The following is an 18,912-nucleotide window of genomic DNA, read 5'->3' as shown; positions in this document are numbered from 1 at the left end:
TCATGAAGTTGTTAGCTGGTTTTTTTTTGTAGTTTCTATTGTGTGGTTGTTTCATAGTGTCTCCAGGCTATGTACTTACATGTTTTTGTGGTTGTAGGTATTGATCTTTTGTTTCCATATTTAGAACTCCCTAAGGATCTCTCGTATGGCTGGTTTAGTGGTAAGGAATTCCCTTAGTACTTACTTATGTGAAAAATATTTTATTTCTCCTTCGCTTATAAAGCTTAGCTTGATGAAATATAAAATTCTTGGTTGAAATAAGTCTTATTTAAGAATGATAAAAATAAGACCCCAATCTCCCCTGGCTTGTCAGGTTTCTGCTGAGAAGTCCTCTGCTAGCCTAAGATTCCATTTACATGTGATTTGACCTTTCTCTCCAGCTGCCTTTAATATTTTTCCTTTAGCATTAAACTTGGACATTCTGATGACTATATGCACTGATAATGTTCAGCTTGTATGGTGTCTCACAGGTTTCCTTGGATTGCTTATATATGAATGACTACCTCTCTAGAAAGAATAGTGAAGTTTTCTTGAATTATTCCTACAAATATAATTTCCAAGTTGTTTATTTTTTCTCCTTTTCTCTCAGGAATGTCATTAATCTGTAGGTTTGGTCATTTTACATAATTTTTTATTTCTTGAAGACGTCATTCATTTTTAAATTTCTTATTTATTTACTTTTGTCTGATTGGATTTGTTTAAAAGACTGGGTTTCAAGCTCTGAAATACTTTCTTTTGCTTGGTCCAGTCTATTAATAAAGCTTTCAATCATATTTTGAACTTCCTTAAGAGAGTTTTCAATGCCAGAAGCTCTGATTGATACCTTTTTAAGACTCTCATCTCTTCATTTCCTGGGTTGCTTCAAAAGTACATTTTTGTTGATTTTCAACCTCATCTTGGATCTCATTGAGCTTCCTTGCAATCCTTATTTTGAATGCTTTATCTGTCATTTCTTAATTTTCATTTTTGTTAGGGACCATTGATGGAGAGTTAGTGCAATCCTTTGGTGGTGTCACTACATTCAGATTTTTTTATGGTGCAAGAATTCTTGCATTGGTTACTTCTTATCTGAATACTCTGGCACTTCTAATTTTTGTGATTATTTTCTTGCAAGTGGGATTTTTTATTTTTCTTTCTTCCCCTATATTATTATTATTTCCCTTTCACTTCCACTCCTCCATAGTGGGTCTTTTGGCTTTGCTTCCACAGCCCTATGCACTTCTTTCTGTAGGTTTTATAATGGACTGCGCAGTTTTTCCTAAAAGCCAGTAGATAGTGCTTGTAGGTAAGAGACAGCTGCAGCCAATATTGCCGTGTATATACTTGATCCTTGTTTACTGGCAGAAGTTCTCTTTTGTCTAAGCAATGTCTCATTTGTGGAATACATAGTGATCTGAACTCCCTGCTCAGCCCCAGGAGGTCAGTGGGGGCCACAAAGGTGGGGTCAGATTGGGCAATTCCACTTACAGTTCCCCCAGTGGCAGGCAGACACACCAGTGCCAAGGAGAAACCAGTGGGTAGCTGCCAAACAGCCAGAGGTGTGCCTAAGTGTGGAGCTGAGAAACTGCCTCAGCCCGGAGTTCTGTGCATAGGGATTGGGGGTGGCCTAAACTCCTAATCTAGGAGTGTGTGTGCTCCAGATGCCAAGAGATCTATGTGGGCATGGTGTGAATACAGGATCCCTGCAACAGAACCTCTGCACAGGAGTTTTGGGGTGACTCAGGCTGCTGATCCAGGCAAGCTGGTGCTCTAAATATCTGGACATTCTGCCTGGGTGCAGAGCAAAGAGGGCCTCACTGCACCATGACTTATGTCCAGGTAGGGTAGGGCAGCTCAGGCTACTGAACCAGAATAATGGGTGTTCCAAATGTCTGGGGATCTGCCTGGGCATGAAGCTAAGAGGGACTCCCTGCACCAGGATCTCTGTACAGGAAGGGTGGGGTGGGTCGGGCTGCTGATCCAGGTGAGCAGGTGCTCTGAATACCTGGAGATTTGCCTGGGTGTGGAGTGGAGCGGTCCTGATGCACCACAATCAATGTCCATAACATGCTGGGAAGCTCAGGCTGCTGATCTAGGCAAGCAGGTGTTCTAAATGCCTGGATTTCTCTCTAGGAGTGAAGTAGTGAGGGGCAAACTGCATTTCTCTCTAGAAATGTACTGTGTATTGTTTTATCCAGGGAGTAAAACACAATCTCAGTGGAGCAGATTGAGGCACACAGCAATGTCTCATGCAGATCAGTTCTCAGTTGCCAAGCTCGCCCTGGCTGCAAATCTTGCCACCTGGGAAAAACTGTAGCTGTAGCAGCTCTCTTCTCACCCCAGGCTTGTAATAGGGGAGAGCACAATTCTAGCACCTACTGCTGAGGCACTTTCCACAGCTCTGGCTGTAGAAACCCTTACCCTGCACCAGAGCAGGAGCTCCAATCTCTAGCCTGAGATTAAAATGCATGTGCAGCCATGCTGTCAGGTTGCCAAAGAATGGTTGACTTTGTATGCACCCAGATTGAAAATGGCATTCTGCTCTCAGTCCTGGGTCTTGGAAAATGTCTGCAGTTCTTCCTAATGTCTTTCTTTCACAGCATCCCCAAGCCTCTCCCCAAGTTGACTTCAGGGCTTGGGAGAAGCAAACTGCTCTCCCTCAGCATGAGTCACTTGGATCTCCAGTGCAAAGGTGAATTATAGAGGAAGACTCTGCCTCTATCATGAACTGGGCTTCACTCACTTTTATCAGCCAGATGCCATTACAGTGGCTATTTGCCAGTGTTCTCCACTCTAGGATCAGGTGTGTCCTTCAAGATTCCGGGGGATTCTCATTTTGCTTCTTGAATTACAGTTCACAGAGTTAATCTTTGTGAACTATCTTGCTATTTCCAAGTGACTGAGACATACTAAAGGCCTTTAATCTGTCCTCGGAAAAACAACAACAACAATATTCAATTGGTCTTAACTAGGAAAGAAACAGAATTTTGATCTCATGACTGATTGATTACTCTGATTCTAACAGCTAGCATTACTCAATATGCTGAACAACTTATACATATTATCTCACTTAATCCTTCAAACAATAATGTGATTATGTATTATTATCCTAATTCTGCAGAGAGGAAAAAGTTAAGAACTTTTTGGCTGGGCGCGGTGGCTCAAGCCTGTAATCCCAGCACTTTGGGAGGCCGAGACGGGCGGATCACGAGGTCAGGAGATCGAGACCATCCTGGCTAACACTGTGAAACCCCGTCTCTACTAAAAAATACAAAAAACTAGCCGGGCGAGGTGGCGGGCGCCTGTAGTCCCAGCTACTCGGGAGGCTGAGGCAGGAGAATGGCGTAAACCCAGGAGGTGGAGCTTGCAGTGAGCTGAGATCTGGCCACTGCACCCCAGGCCGGGCGACAGAGCGAGACTCCACCTCAAAAAAAAAAAAAAGAACTTTTTGAAGCAATAAATAAGGAAGTCAGGGACATTGCCAAATTCAAAGACTCCAAACTCATACTGGTCACTACTCATTTCTGTCTTTCTAGAAATGTGCTGTGAATTCTTTTAACCAGAGAGTAAAAGAAGGCAAGGCTACATGTATTTTATTTTTGTCAAAAGCCCAGTATCCTGAAGGTACAATATAGGTTTCTTCAGCATAAAATTCAGTAATATACAGATAGTCAGTGATGGATGATGAAAAGATTTCTTGTTCCATCAGTTTCTGCATTAATACATCTAAATGTGAGGTTTCTCAAACTTCCCACTTCCTGTCTGGGCTCCCACTTCCAGCAAAGGTGACCTCAAGACAAATTCTAAGATTAATGATCTCTAAACTTTCTTCAGCTTTTTTCTTCTGATCACATAATAGAGGCTAATTTGCAAGGCCCTCCTTAGCATCCTTAATGCCTGTATGATTTTGAAATTAGCAGCAAGTCTAAAATGAGAAGAATGGTGTGTGTGTAAGAAGGGGTCAACTGGAAAATGTTTCCCATTGTCTAATTTTTCTATCTGGATATCATGTGTCTACTATCCTATATGTAAAATACATATTCAACATCAAAGAACATGATGTCTTCATTCATAACTACTTTCTTCATACTAGTGTTCCTGATTTTATGTTGGATTTTGTGAAGTATCTGCTTGAAACCTTGCTTCCATTTGGAAAATTCCTTAATGTGCTAAACTGAAATGTAACTCAGATCTGTTATATATATATGTATTTTTTTTTTTTGCACAGCCTTTGAAAATGCTTCAAGTGCTGACTTCCTGATGGCCACAATCTCATTAAAATTTTTGATCACCCCAGTCTATTCTTACCAGTTAGTGAAATGGTGTGAAGTTCATCCTTCTTGAACACAAAAATATTAAGCAAATCGCCAAAAAATAGCACACTATTAGAAGAACTAGATTAAACAGTAAGACGACCAGACAGGTTCTCTGAGCATTGACTTAAAAGAAGTCTGAAAATGTTACCAGTACTCTCAAATTACAGAAAAGGATTTGTAAGAACAGAGTAAAATGTATGTCTCAAAAGCATATTTCAGTAGGAAATTGAGGTAGGAAGTGAGGCCAATTAGTGACCTGCTTGCAAAACAATTGGTATTGGCTACTCTTCCTTGTATGAAAAGTATTCTGAGGCCAGACATGGTGGTTCATGTCTGTAATCCTAGCAGTTTGGGAGGTCGAGGAAGGTGGATCACTTGAGGTCAGGAGTTCAAGACCAGCCTGGCTAACATGGTGAAACTCTGTCTCGACTAAAAATACAAAAACTAATCGGGTGTGGTGGCACATACCTGTAGTCTCAGCTACTCGGGAGGTTGAGGCAGGAGAATTGCTTGAACCTGGGAGGTGGAGGTTGCAGGGAGCACTCCATCCTGGGTGACAGAGCGAGACTCTATCTCAAAAAAAAAAAAAAATTCTGAAATGATAAAACTTTGTTTTTACTAAATTGTGGAGAGGAGGTTGAGTGCTGTCACCAAAGACATCTTCACCCTCCATTCCTCATGCTATTCTTACATTTTCCTTTAGTAAATGTCAAATAAATATTTGATGATTATGTATTTGAAGTTGGAGGGCAGGGCGGGGCAATTTACTAGCCTACTAAAGACAACCATAGGTTTCTTTAGTCCCTCTAGAAAGAACAGAATGCCAACAATATGACAAATGCCTACCCTTGTACCGGCAGAAAATTAAGTGCATTATCAAGGTCCTTCAAATCAAAAGCTCCTCACCCATTAGGAACAAAAGCACATAGTCCTTTTTCCCATCCTAAGCTCATTAAATCTGTTTATTATTCATATTTTAGTAATAATTGTCATTCAAAATGTCTAATTATTTTCATCTAATTTCCAAGGAAATATTAAAATGCAGGAAGACAGAGAAATGTAGATCTGAACTGCTGCAACTTTAGATCAAACCTCACCATTCATTGCAATAATCTTCTGAAGGTATCACTGTTTCAACTTCACCTGATAGCCTCATCTTCATGCAGTAGCCACCGTGATCCCAAGCTAAATCATTCCACGTCTCTCTGAAAAGCAAAACAAAACAGAAACATCGATATCTCTTTATCTTCCCTGAATGCAATAAAAATCTTTACTTCAAAATATTGTGAGCTACGTGGTCTCCTCCAACTATTCCAGCTAGCTTCCACTTTCAAAACTCCTCAGGCAATAAACAGATACCAGTCTTTGTGCTTAGGTATGTCCTACGTTGTATGCTTCTATGTGCTTTCAACATATTGAAGCTCTTCAGAGCTCTCACTGAATTCCAGTGAGCTCCTGTACCTCTGCAAGCACCCACTCAGACAATGTGATTTTAGTCTTACTTTTGCATGAGCACCCCTTATCTCTACAAATGATCTCATTTGCCTGGAAAAGTGGGATAAAATCCTAAGAACTTTCTAGGCTTTTGCACCATTCTTCTAGAACTTCCTTACTCTCTGCTTATGGAGACTGAAAGGGTATTGCTGGTGAAGCTAAAAAGAACAGTGTGGCCACTTCCTAATAAAGAAGCATCTACTAGCTCTATCTAGAATATGGGAGCACTTACAGTCTTTCATTTTATGCTTTGGGACATCAGACAATAGAAAACCTTTATTCAATATCCTTCAATAGTAATTATATGACCGTAGAGAGTCTTAGTTACCTAAATTTCTACATGCAGCATCATTTTGTAGTCAGCCAGGAAAAGTAATCTATCCAAGTGACACATTAATCACCCCAGGTTCAGAGACATTAAGCAATTTTCTTTAAATCACAATTCATTTGTGACACAGATAGTAAGATTTGAATTCAAATTCTGGCTCCTCCATTTACAGTGTATGTGACCTTGGGCAAGCTTTTTTATCATTGCTTATCACAAGGGTTGTTTTCTTAAATGTAAATTGCAAATATGATACAAATTTAAAAGGGTATTATGAAGATGAAACAACATTAGCCTTGTAAAGCTCCTGGCTGTGGTGTATATGTAGTAATAAAAGAGCTACCAATTATTGAATACCTATTATGTACAAGATACAGTATTAGGACTTTATATGTTACTACATAAGTCTAGCAGTTTATTTAATATGTCACCTAAACTTTAAATTTTACATTTACACAGATACGGTCACACTATGGAGTAGAAGGAATTTGTTTTCAAAACCACACAGGAAGACTTCATTGACACTTTACTTTTGTACTGTCTTTTTGGGCTACTTTTCTAGCCTAATAGGTAAGAATTAATCCTTTTTTCAAAATAAGGACCCGGGGTGGAAAAATTAAAGGCAATACTTTCTAGCAATCACTAAGTTGCTCCTATGAATAACCTTGTGGAAAAGTCCTTATTTTCTTCATTTTACAGATTATGTAAGTTTTAAACTTAGAGTGACTCCTTTCAAGAACTTGCAGCTACTAGATGGAACACACAGGTTATAAGGTTATAAGCTTATGTCTTCTTACTCTAAATCCTTACCATTTTGAGAATTTATCTTGTGAAAACTAGACATTAGTGTAGACTGTCTCCTCTTTTTATTAGTAATTATTTCAACAATAATTTTTGTTAAGCTATCTAAAATGTCACATATTTGACTTTTTGCTAAAGTAACCTGCTCATTGATCAGTGTACAGAGTCAAGGAGGCTGTGGTCTGTAACTCAGACCTTATTCTTTCTCACTAGCAGCACAGGGCTGCCATCTGCCAGTAATACAGGAATTTGCAGTCTTCCTAATTGTGACAACACAGTAGAAAAAGAAATGCTTCTCACTGAATTGTTTTGGGGCTAGATTTCTAGAAATGTGTTGAAATGTTGAAACTATCAACCCTCGCCCAAATTTGAGAATCTCAAAACAATTAGTCCTGGAGGACATTTCTACCTAAACCAAGCCCTAGAAATTTGAGAACAAAACTTGTTTCTCCACATGATGACAATCTTGAAAAAGATTACTTTAGAAGGTTCGTATATGAAGGGAAAACTAAAAAGAAAAGCATGTTTCTGAAGGAAGCATGCAAAAATTTACTGTAGCAACCAGACCCTGGTCTAGGTCAATGAGACAGAGATTCAGAAGTTCCCATGTGAAATAATCCCCATGATGGCTGACATAATGACACAGATTGGGTGGTTTAAACAACAGAAATTAATTTTCTCACAGTTCTGGAGGTTGAAAGCTTAAGATCAAGGTGCCAGCCAGTTTGACTGTCAGCAAGGGCTCTCCTTTCGGCTTGTAGAAGACTGACATCTCTACTGTGTCCTCACATGGCTTTTCCTCTGTGCACATGCAGACAAGGGAGAAATCTCTGGTGTCTCTTCCTGTTCCTATAAGATCACCAGTCCTATTGGTCCTATTGATCTCTTTGAACTTTTATTACCTTCTTATAGATCCTATCTCTAAATAGCGTTACATTGGAGATAAAGGCTTCCACATATGAATTTGAGGAAATTCAGTCCATAATGATGGCATAAGCTGATGTCAAAATAAGTCCATGCATTCCTAATGTTAACAAGTAATACCTATAAAGCATTTAATAGATGCTAAGCTCAATTTCAAATGTTTTACCTTAGTTAATTCTAATAAAAACAATATGAGGTAGTTAAAATTCTTACTATCTCTTTTATAGAGAGATAACTAATAACATAAATGTAAAGTACCTTTCCAAGAGCCAATATTCAAACCCAGGCAATCTGGAAGGAGTCCATGTTATTAAATTCTATGTACTGTACTGCCTTTCTATCCCTAGATGCTTTAGATGTAAACAGAAGAACATGATCAGAGAAATGGTACCTAGGCTATACCCTTCCAAGAAGCAAACTCTTAAATAGAGTGATGTTTTAAAGATACTCATCCAGGTAACAGGATAATAGAAGTCTATGCCGAGATTTCTCACACTGCTTATGATTTTTGAAAAGTCAATTTACTTTTCTGGGCCTTAGTTCTTCATTAGTAAAATGAGACAAAAGAGAAAGCAATAATTAAACACCCCTGCCAGACTAAGGTGGTGGTGATTGAAGGAGTGTGTCTTCAATGATGAAAGTGATACAAAATCATTTAAACTGGTATTTTCCATCTCAGAGGCTTTTCCTTCCAGGATCATCCCTACCCAATAGCCTTTATCGATCTCAAGTTTTCACACTTCTATGTACTGTATAACAAGGTTTTTTTAAGAATTGTCTAATTACCCTCTCTCATTTACAACCCAGGAGAATTCCCACTGGGTATGGCAAGACACAAGACAGTAGAAAATCTAATTCAAAAGCTCCCATGTGTTCACTGAAAATGGAATTTCAGAATCTTGTTTTATCCTATATAACCTACAACATTGTAAGACAAGCAAAAGGGAAAATATAGTGCTGTGAAGGGAATGGAAGTACAAAAAATAGAGGTGTGAATTATGACAGCATTTCTTGTATAGTGTTGAATCCATGTTTTTGTTTGATTTTGTTGTTGAAATTTTTGTTTGTTCTTGTTTTTGGTCTATATACACTCCTAAAAAATAATTCAACTAAATAAAGAAATCGAAGTGTTGTTAATATGCTAACTTCTTCCATAGACAAATCCTCTTCGCTCCCATTTCCATAGAGAAATGTTATCATTAACATTATCAGACCTTTCTTTCTAACAGCAACAAACAGCAAAGCTTTACGTCTTTAACACACAAATAAAGTATGTGTTTGAAAAAAATCAATCAAAATCAGGGCCCTAGGAACACGTAAATCATTAATTCATCTTGCCACCATGATGGAGACTGTTTGATTGACCTTTTGGTGCCATTATGTCTGAAGCCCAATTATTATAATTAATTTATTTAGCATTAATATTCTCACCACTAAGCCCAAGCCTTGGACAATCAGAGGTTAAAGAAATCCTACAAAACATTACAAAATATTCTTAAAGTAATAAAGAATTCACTGAGATATCCAAGTGTTGATGAAATAGTACAAAAATCTGTCTGACCTAAGTTAGATTACAAAGAAACCTTCTAATCTTAATTTGTTTTTTCACAATGGCAGTGCAAATGGCAAAAGTGTGTGTTGAAAGGGCACCTAAGTATTCCAAAATGCTTACCACTTATGTTTCTCAAAATATTCTTTATTAATTTGCATTTATTTTACACAAATATGTGCAAATAGGATTTAACATGGTCAAAGAGAAAATATCAATAAAAATAACTAATAGAGGCAGAGAGTAGAACAGTACAGGGGCTGGGTGTGTGTGCGAAATAGGAAAATGATGGTCAAAGGTTACAAACCTTCACTTTCCTCCAGTGCAACCACATCTTGCACTTGTCCTAGAAAAAAGTAGGAGAAGGCTGCTTCAAAAGGAGAACAGGACCGGATTATTTCAAATTATTCCCTTCATGGCTTTGATATTGCAGGGGCAATGGAATACAGTTGCAAAATCACCAGACGGACAGGTTCTAAGGATCAAATCATAGCATGGTGACAGTAGTTAATAGTACTGTATTGTATACTTGAAATTTGCTAAGGGAAATCTTAAGTGTTCTCATCATACACAAAATGATGTGAACTATGTGAGGTGATAAATATGGTAAATAAAATCATAATGAAGCCATGAAGGGTCATTAAGTATCCAATTCATGAAGTTTTAGCAAACTTTTAAAGAAAAGTAAACATCCACACATATGTGCATAGGTTTCAAAGAAAAGCAAATGTGGCAAATGGTAAATATTTGAGAACCTTGTTGAAGCTATGTGGTTGTTCATTACAGTATTATTTCAGCTTTCTTCTAGTTTTAATTTTTTAAATAAAAACTAAGAGAAAGAGGAAGGAAGGAAGAGAAGTAGTGACAGAGGGAAGGAAAGAGGGAAGGAGAAAAGGAAGAAAAGAGGAGGGGGTAGGAGATAAGAGGGAAGGGGAGGGAAGGGGACAGGGAGACCAGGTATCTTTCCCTTCTCCTCAACTGCAGCTTCCAAGACCCATCAGATAAGTTGAACCTCTGCCCTGGCAAACTTCAAGCTATTTGGTGGTAGTTTGTTTGAGTACATGTGCTAGCAAGGAGTTAACACACAGCCTTATAACTAGAAAAGGTGATTAAGAAGTCTAATAACTGGGATGCCAGTTGAAAGACTGTCAAAATGCAAAAGACAAAGATATATATACACTACTCTTAGTAGCTGGAAGAAAATGATGATGTGAAGGAAGTTCTCATTATAATAAAAGCTTGCAAAGCTACGTCATTGTCCACAGTGACTACAGAGGCCTGTTATTTTCATGTGCACAAGATGAAAAAGACAAGAGTCATATACCTATAAAACTCACAGTAAAGCTGCATTCAGTGGCCATGGAAGATCATTACATCATTATGAACTTACATGCTTTTCAGATATAGAGGTTCTTTAATATTCCTGTGAATAAGTTATTGGCAGAATTTATAATCTGCAGAGAACTGAAGTACCTATTGCAGAATGAAGAAACTGTAGCATGCTTTCCTCTGATGCAGTTATAACCAAGCGGTTTTATTAATTGTGGACTAACTAAATGCTGAATGTGCTTCAATTCACAAAGACTAAAAGAAAACCTGAGAAGTAGAAAGGATGACTTTGGTTAGTAATATTATTATTTAATTTCTTAGCTGCATATTCTTCAGATGAATGATAGAGTAGGTGAGGTGTCAAGATATCTGAGAGTTGTTGCAAACAGGAATAAAAAAAGGAAAACAAATATGCTGAAATATTTATATTTTGTATACAGAATGTACATTTATATTTTTAAATCTAGAATTTTAAATCTAAAGTTTATAATTTTTAATGTTTAATTCTTAAATCTATGTGGCAAATATACATTTTCACCGTGCAATTCTTTCATTTTCCCTTTATGTTTGAAAAATATTTTGTTAATATATTAAAAGAATACAAGTAATGCTTTTATGGAAATAACTTAGCACCTATGTAGTTTAAGAATACTTAAAAATAACTTAGGCTAGCTTGTGGTTCCACCATATATATTTGTTTGCATATTTTTTTCATTTTTTCAACAGGTTTTTAATAGTTCATGTACCTCTAAATTTTAGATCATATTTGTTAATTTTTGGTTTGGTCAAGAGTTGAAATATTTTTGTTTATTTCTACAGCTCTCAGTTATTCCTGTTTTTTGGTGGTTCTTAAAGTCAGCACTTCTTAAAAAGTTTCCCCCCGCTGCTATTTAAACTGATTTTTATGTTACTTCAAATTAAATCCATTATTTCTAGTCTATCAATTTTCCAACTTGAATCAGCATCCTTTAAGAGTCCCATCTGCTAACCACTGTAAAGGCAGTTTTGTAATCTGTCTTTTTCTCTTCTCTGTCTTGCTTCCTCAGGTGCATTGGAAGCTCTGTTCAGACATTCTGGACTGATCTCTGCCTGCCAGAAACGTCTTGGCCATTAGGTGCAAAATCCAGCATCAGGCATCCTTTTACTCCCACAAATGTACTATCAAACTTATAAATGTTCAAATTTCAAAGAGCTTTCAAGCCATGACTAAAAGTTAATTCTCAAGAGAGACATGAAAAGTCCCTCGGATATAGATACAGTAAAAACAGAGTACAGTGAAAGTATATGAGAGAGTACTAATTGAAAAATCCCTTGGTCAGGAGCCAAGAGAATTACAATCAGTCTATCTCTGGCCTGGATGTACTGTGCCACGTTGGCCAAGCCACTACACACTACTTCACTCAATTATAAAATAGGAGAAATGAATTAAATAGACTCTCTGGGCCATTTCAACTGGATTTTACAATATTTTTAATGTTTTATGTTTATAAAATTAATCTATCCACAAATTGTAGAAAATTTACAAACTAACTTATAGAAAATAAAATAAATGTTACTCATCAAAACATCTTAAAATTACCCACTTTTAGATTATTGGTGTACATCCATCTGTGTGTGTGTGTGTGTGCATGCACACGCATCCAGATATTAATATGAACAGATTTATTCTCCACAATGTACATACTATATGTATGTATGTGTTGTATGTATAAAATCGTATGGGCTATATGTGCAAAATTGTTACATACAGTACATTGAGCTTTGTATTCTACTTTAATAATACTCTGATCATTTTTCATATATTAATATTAAATATCATTTGGAAACTTGTCTTTTATGACTATATTGCATAATCTGAGTGTGATAATATATACCCATCAATTTTGGCAATCTACATTTTAGGTTTTAAAAGAGAAAGCTAAATAAATACCTCTATAGCATACAATATTGCTTTCTATTTCATGGAAATTACACAGAATAAAATACACAGATTTTATCATAACAAGTGTAACGTCACCACCATCAAAGTTCTAGTAGTTCTTATAGCATAACAAAAAATAAAAGAGTCTTTTCTGGAAGTGTTTTTCTCTTGAAGAGATAATACCTCACTAGATCTTGGAAAGCAATAAAATGGAATTGTGTGTGTGCGTGCGTGTGTGTGTGTGTGTGTGTTTTGTTTTGTTTTGTTTTGTTTTTGAGACGGAGTCTCGCTCTGTCACCCAGGCTGGAGTGCATTGGCCCGATCTCGGCTCACTGCGAACTCTGCCTCCCGGGTTCATGCCATTCTCCTGCCTCAGCCTCCCCAGTAGGTGGGACTACAGGCGCGTGCCACCATGCCCGGCTAATTTTCTTTTTCTATTTTTTTTTTTTTTTTTTGTATTTTTAGTAGAGATGGGGTTTCAACGTGTTAGCTAGGATCGTCTTGATCTCCTGACCTCGTGATCCAGGCGCCTCGACCTCCCAAAGTGCTGGGACTACGGGCATGAGCCACTACGCCCCGCCTTGTGTGGTTTTAAATAACTTTTTCTTTAAAAAACAAACAAACAAAAAATCAACTTTTTGTCTAAACGAATAATTCTACCTTTATTAGTAGAGCTATCTTTTCATTTTGCTTTTGGAAAACAATTCCCCATGGTTTTCCACATTTCTGAACAATTTGAAAGAATTGGCAATAATGGCCTTTGTTCCAGATTATATAGTCAAGTTTGTTTCATTTTGTTTTGTTTTTGCTTGTTTTGTTGTTGCTGTTAGCTATTCTGTATAACAAAGATAATGCTTCTCTGAAGAAAAGAGTTCAGCAAATTTGCTTGCAACCCATTATAATAAAAGATTTGGTTCTCTAAGCTTGACATTCTTCAGCTATGTTGCAGCATCTACTTGGGCCTCTCTACTTTGACCCCATGAGGGAACTGGGAGTCAACAGGATCTGAAATGAATATTAATCCCATGTTGATCCTGTGCTGTAAGTAATGGAGTCCTTTCTCTTTGATCCAAAAATTTTTCTGTCTTCTGCCAGTATCCATAAAATTTTTGTGGCAAGCTAATTAATTCACTAGTAAGTAGGGTAAACTCTCAGGCCCTTCACTGTTCTTAATTGTTGCCTTATAAAAACAGATGGTCATAATGAGGAGTAAGCTTTTACAGACAAAGGAAGCTAAGGTAATTTTAAAAAACAAATCACTAGTCTAGGGAAAGTATTTATTTTGTACTGACTTCTGACATGATAGTTTTATTGCTAAATATTATAATTAATAAATCACCAGAAAGTAATCATTGCTCAGGACTATTCACATAGTGTTTGCATGTACTAGAAAATATTTCTTTTCCACTTTATTTTCTACATCCTGTTCAATTCATTAAAGAAGCTTTACAAATTTAAAAAAAAAAAAAAGCTAACTAGATAGGAAGCTTCCAATTTAACTTTAGGCAAATGGTCAGCATATTTATAATTCAAAAAGACAATTAAATATTTTTTCAAATCCAGATACAATTTCTTCAACATATTTAAGAGATGTGAGTTTTGTTTTTAATAGAAAGCAATGAGGCTTTCCCTGAAAGATCTATCTCCTACAACATTAAACTATTACCCTCTTTCTTATAAAGGTGATTCTGAATATAAAGAACCTGTTATGTTCTCTAAATCTAATTTATATACGTGTGCATATTTGTGTGCATGTATTCCCATAGATTGCTCATCACCTATATCATTTATGCTATTCAAATATTTGCAAGTAATTATTATAGCCTTCATAAGTGATTATATAGCTAGTTTATTTGGAATTAGAGTCTTTACTCTCATCTTACTAATCCAAACTCTGTCCTCTAGAGTTTTAAATCTTACCATAATTTTATATATGAAATCTTTTTGTTGGGGTTAAGCGTATATGGGATCTTTACCCCAGCAACTGCAGGATCCAGAGCCAAAGCCTTGATATCAGTCTGCAAAGGCTATGGGTTCACTGGTTGTAGCAAACTATTTAGAGCTCCATTGAACTTTAAAGTCCATCTGTCCTAGCACCTTCAATGAAAGGCAGTGAAGCTAATTCTCTTGAGCTTACATGACGTGCCCAGTTCACAAATAGACTATTTCAGGATTATCTCTGCTATTTGATGGCAAAAATTGAGGGAAAATTCACTATCAATTTTGTTATTAACAGGCAAATTCTTGAGAAATTTGGAAAATGTCAGCTTCATGAAATCTATAAAGAAGTAGAAAGTAAATAACAATTGCCATGATAATTACACTGGAATTTATGTGTATATAATGACATACAGATTCTTTCTGAAGAAAAAAAAAATTCTGAAGGACTATTTAAAAAGTCATAAGCTGAAATTTACAAAAACTCAACACAGGAATTAAAATTTTCTTCTGTGAAAATATATTTCAATTAAAATTATCAGAGCAAAAGAGAGGTTTGTTCTTAATAGGTAAAAAAAATACTTATTTACATTTTTTCTTGCAAATACAAACTTAAAGTATATTTGCAGATGTCAGGAGTTACACCATAGATCCTAATTTGAGATACACTTTATGAAGGAGATCTAGACATGTGAAAACTAAAAGGACAATAATAGGTCATACCTACTGAAATAAAAGTCCATACAATGTACAAAAAAAGAGCTGTCAATTCTATTGAGAATTGGGGAGATCAAGAAAGAGTTCATAGAGAAGTTGATTTTTAAGCTAAGCTTTGAAAGATGAGACAGTATTGACAGACCATCAGCATGTTTGAGTGGGGGTCCCCTAGAGAAAAGAGGCACCAAAATGAATGTACAAGGACATGAAGTCATGGACCAGCAGCATGCTTAGTAAATGTGTGGCTTCTGTTTGGCGTATCATAAGTGCTGAGCGGGAAAACATGAAGGAACAAGTAGGGAGTGAAGGCAAACTGGAGAAAGATGACAGTGACTTTGAAGGTGAAAAACATGTAAATAGTTTGATAAGGAATATTAACGACTGGAATCAGAGTAAACACCTGCCCTGGTTGATGTGGAACTTCAGGGTTTCCAGGACACAGGACATCAATGTTAAAATAGGGAGAGAACTAGGAAAACTGAGGCAATTGGTCATTCCAACTAGAATAAGAACAAAAATGTGTTTGTCGTGGATGGTATTTTCTTAAACTTTGCTTCAATTAATCTACAGTATATTAAATTTTCTGTAATAATACATCATAGCTTTGCTTTCATATTTTGGCTAATGGAATAGGCTAAGTTCAATTTCTACATCTCAGTCAATGTATTACCATAAAAATACTTTAAAAATATTTAATCTGAAACTTAATCCAAAATTATTCTCCATTCTTCAGTTTAGGTAGAGCTATATGTGGCTCCAGAAATTCAGGAGAATTGGAGATCTTCTTCCTGCAATTATCTCCATCACCTGCCCCACTCTCCTTAGTAGCTAGTTCCTCTAATGCATTGGGCAAGTAGGAAAGGCAAGTAGAAAAAAAAAAGTTCTGCTTCTCAGATTTATATTGAAATATTTCCCTTAATGAGCAATCTCATTGTCTAAGGATTCCTACTTTTTATTCATCAGCAACTTCTCTATGTCAACAGGGGTAACTTCAACAAGCCGTTGCAATACGTCAGTCCTCTAGTTTCTATGTGATATACTAACTGTGCTACTTCCCTCTGGATCAGACACATTGCACTATCACTTAGCCAGATACCATTCAGATTTGTGGTCACAAGCATAGAAATGTAGTTGCAAAACAGTCTCCAGCATCAGACAGTGGGGATTCAAAAGCTCATTTGACTAATTAGCAATTTATGAATTTACTTTAAAAACTCTGTGCCTCAGTTTCCTTAACTATAAAATGAGGATAATGATGTTGTTTAGTACTCATTAGAGTACTCTAAAATACCATATAAAATAGACTCAATGTGTAAGAACTCAACCACAATAAAAGTTAATTTCTTACTCACATAGAAACCTAGAGCAGTAATGCAGATTATGAACCACAGTTCTTATGGTGAATCAGAAAATGTGTTTCTTCCCACATATACTTTTGTCATCCCCCAGGGACTTGTTCTTGATATACCAGCCTGCTAAGGGCAAAAGCAATTGAGGAGAATGCCTATCAGCTTCGTAAGGGCTTTGTCCCAGAAATAGCATGTATCTCTTCCTCTCACATTCCATTGGCTAGAAGCTATCACAAGGCCACACCTAGCTTTATAGATGACTGGGAAATGGCATGTATAGGATTCTTTAGAGATTTAAATATTATAATATATAAGACTTTGAAGAATGCCTGGAACAATTTAAGTGCTCACTAAATAATAGCTACTAATATTATTACTTTTATCACCAGTGACTTTGTTGTTCCACTTAAAGACTTTTCTCTCTAGCAATGTGTATAAGAGGCCATCAGTGTGAAATCTCAACAGCAGGAATGATACTGAATAGGGAAGAGAAAATGATGACTTTGCTTTATAAATTCTAAAAGTAATAAAAAAATTAAGAAATTTAATATTCATGAATTCATATTCTAAAAGTAACTTCAGCATCTTTTAAAATAAAATCATGCTGGTAATGGAAAGATTTCGTGCAAGTTATCCACATCCATAAAGCAGTGACACTTCCCACTTGGAACATGTGTGGCAAGATGTAGTCTTGGATTTAAGACCATTTCTTTCCATAGCTGTGAATGAGCATTTTTTCCTGGCTGTGCAAGATTCACTGACACTGATCACTTCCTCTTAACAGTGAACTGAAGTGGTTTGTGGATAACACTGCTGGGCTCTCCACCCTTTCTATATGACCTTCAACACAGTAAAGCCAACTCCTCTCAAACTCTTTCATTAATGAGCTGATGCTTCCATTTTGAGTGTATCTTGCAAACTCATCATGAAACTTCTGCCTGGCAGTCTTAGAAGTTAATAGACTTCAAATTACTATTCAGCAAAGTGTTTACATTTACAAAGCACCAGGTAGCCACCTTTATGGCTTATATTTAATTAATAAAATTATATTTCCAAATAAACAAAACTTGTAAGCATGCTAATTATATTAGTTGTTACCTGAAGCTAGTAATTGTCTCCCCACTGGGTAGCTCCCCATTTTTGTTTCAATAATTCTCTTTCCTGACAGAAAATAATCCCTTACAAAATTACCAGGTGCTGTATGACACCCACTAAGCTAAACATGCACAATCCGCTTTACCCCTTTTATGTGACTATAAACATTTCAGACAAAGAAACTGAATGAAGCCATTTTCTAAGTTTCTGATTTTTATCTCATAATTTTTTAAGTGTTCAGGATAGACATGCTATTCTCCAAAATCCATAAGCAGATATCAAGTTTGAAGTTTATCTTCCCTCACTGAAGAGATTTTTACTTCTTTTCTTTCATCCTAAAACTCCCTTTACTAATTAATGATTTAAACGTTTTTTAGTTCCACGGCAAGTTTGACTTTCTAATGATGTATAATTTTCTGTCTATTTGAGTTGTGGGAAATTATTTAAATTGCAACAAAAGAATATTATAGAAACTTGAAAACTCATTAAAAATGAGTCATTACTTTCATTCATTCAAAAAAAAGTTAACTGGACATTTGCCATGCAATGAGACACCCTGCTGAATCCAGAAATACTGTGTGAGGGTAGATAGGAAAGTCTCTGCCCATGGAGTTTTCTGAGAAGACGGAATGGATACAACTTAGCCAGGAAAAGAGAGGAGCAAGGATGGTTGAGATAGGAGAAAACTTTTGTAAAAAGGTTGCTGTGGCCCAGAGATTGTGTGCCTCAGGCCTTTGAAAGGAATACCTCTGTGTATATTCAGAGAGAGAGAGAATATTTATCTTTCTGAAACAGATATAGACTATCCCAGGATATACAGGGCCATACTCTCTTAACACTTCATAGACTCTGTAGGTGTATTTAAAGTTCATAAATATTATTCTAAGATAATATTTAGACAATATATAAATTATAGAAGTTATTAGTGGCAATGATTACTTGCTAGTTTTCCAGTCTTTTCTGAGCACTTCTGGGAGGCTATAAGATCCAACATTTGGAGAATAATGAAAGTATGGCCCTAAAATTCACTCTCAAAGGGAAAACAGGAGAGAGCCTTGAGTAAGTTTCCCTTTTTGTGCAGGCCTGCAGGAAGGGAACAGCAGCTTCAGGAGTGAGGGCGTGGAACTCTGCCCAGGTTCTGCTCTTCTCTCCCCTTTGGATAAAAAAATCTTAAT

Source organism: Colobus angolensis, unplaced genomic scaffold, assembly GCF_000951035.1.
Source record: "Colobus angolensis palliatus isolate OR3802 unplaced genomic scaffold, Cang.pa_1.0 Scaffold7, whole genome shotgun sequence".
Classification (NCBI taxonomy): Eukaryota; Metazoa; Chordata; class Mammalia; order Primates; family Cercopithecidae; genus Colobus; species Colobus angolensis.
This window is presented reverse-complemented; position numbering follows the sequence as displayed.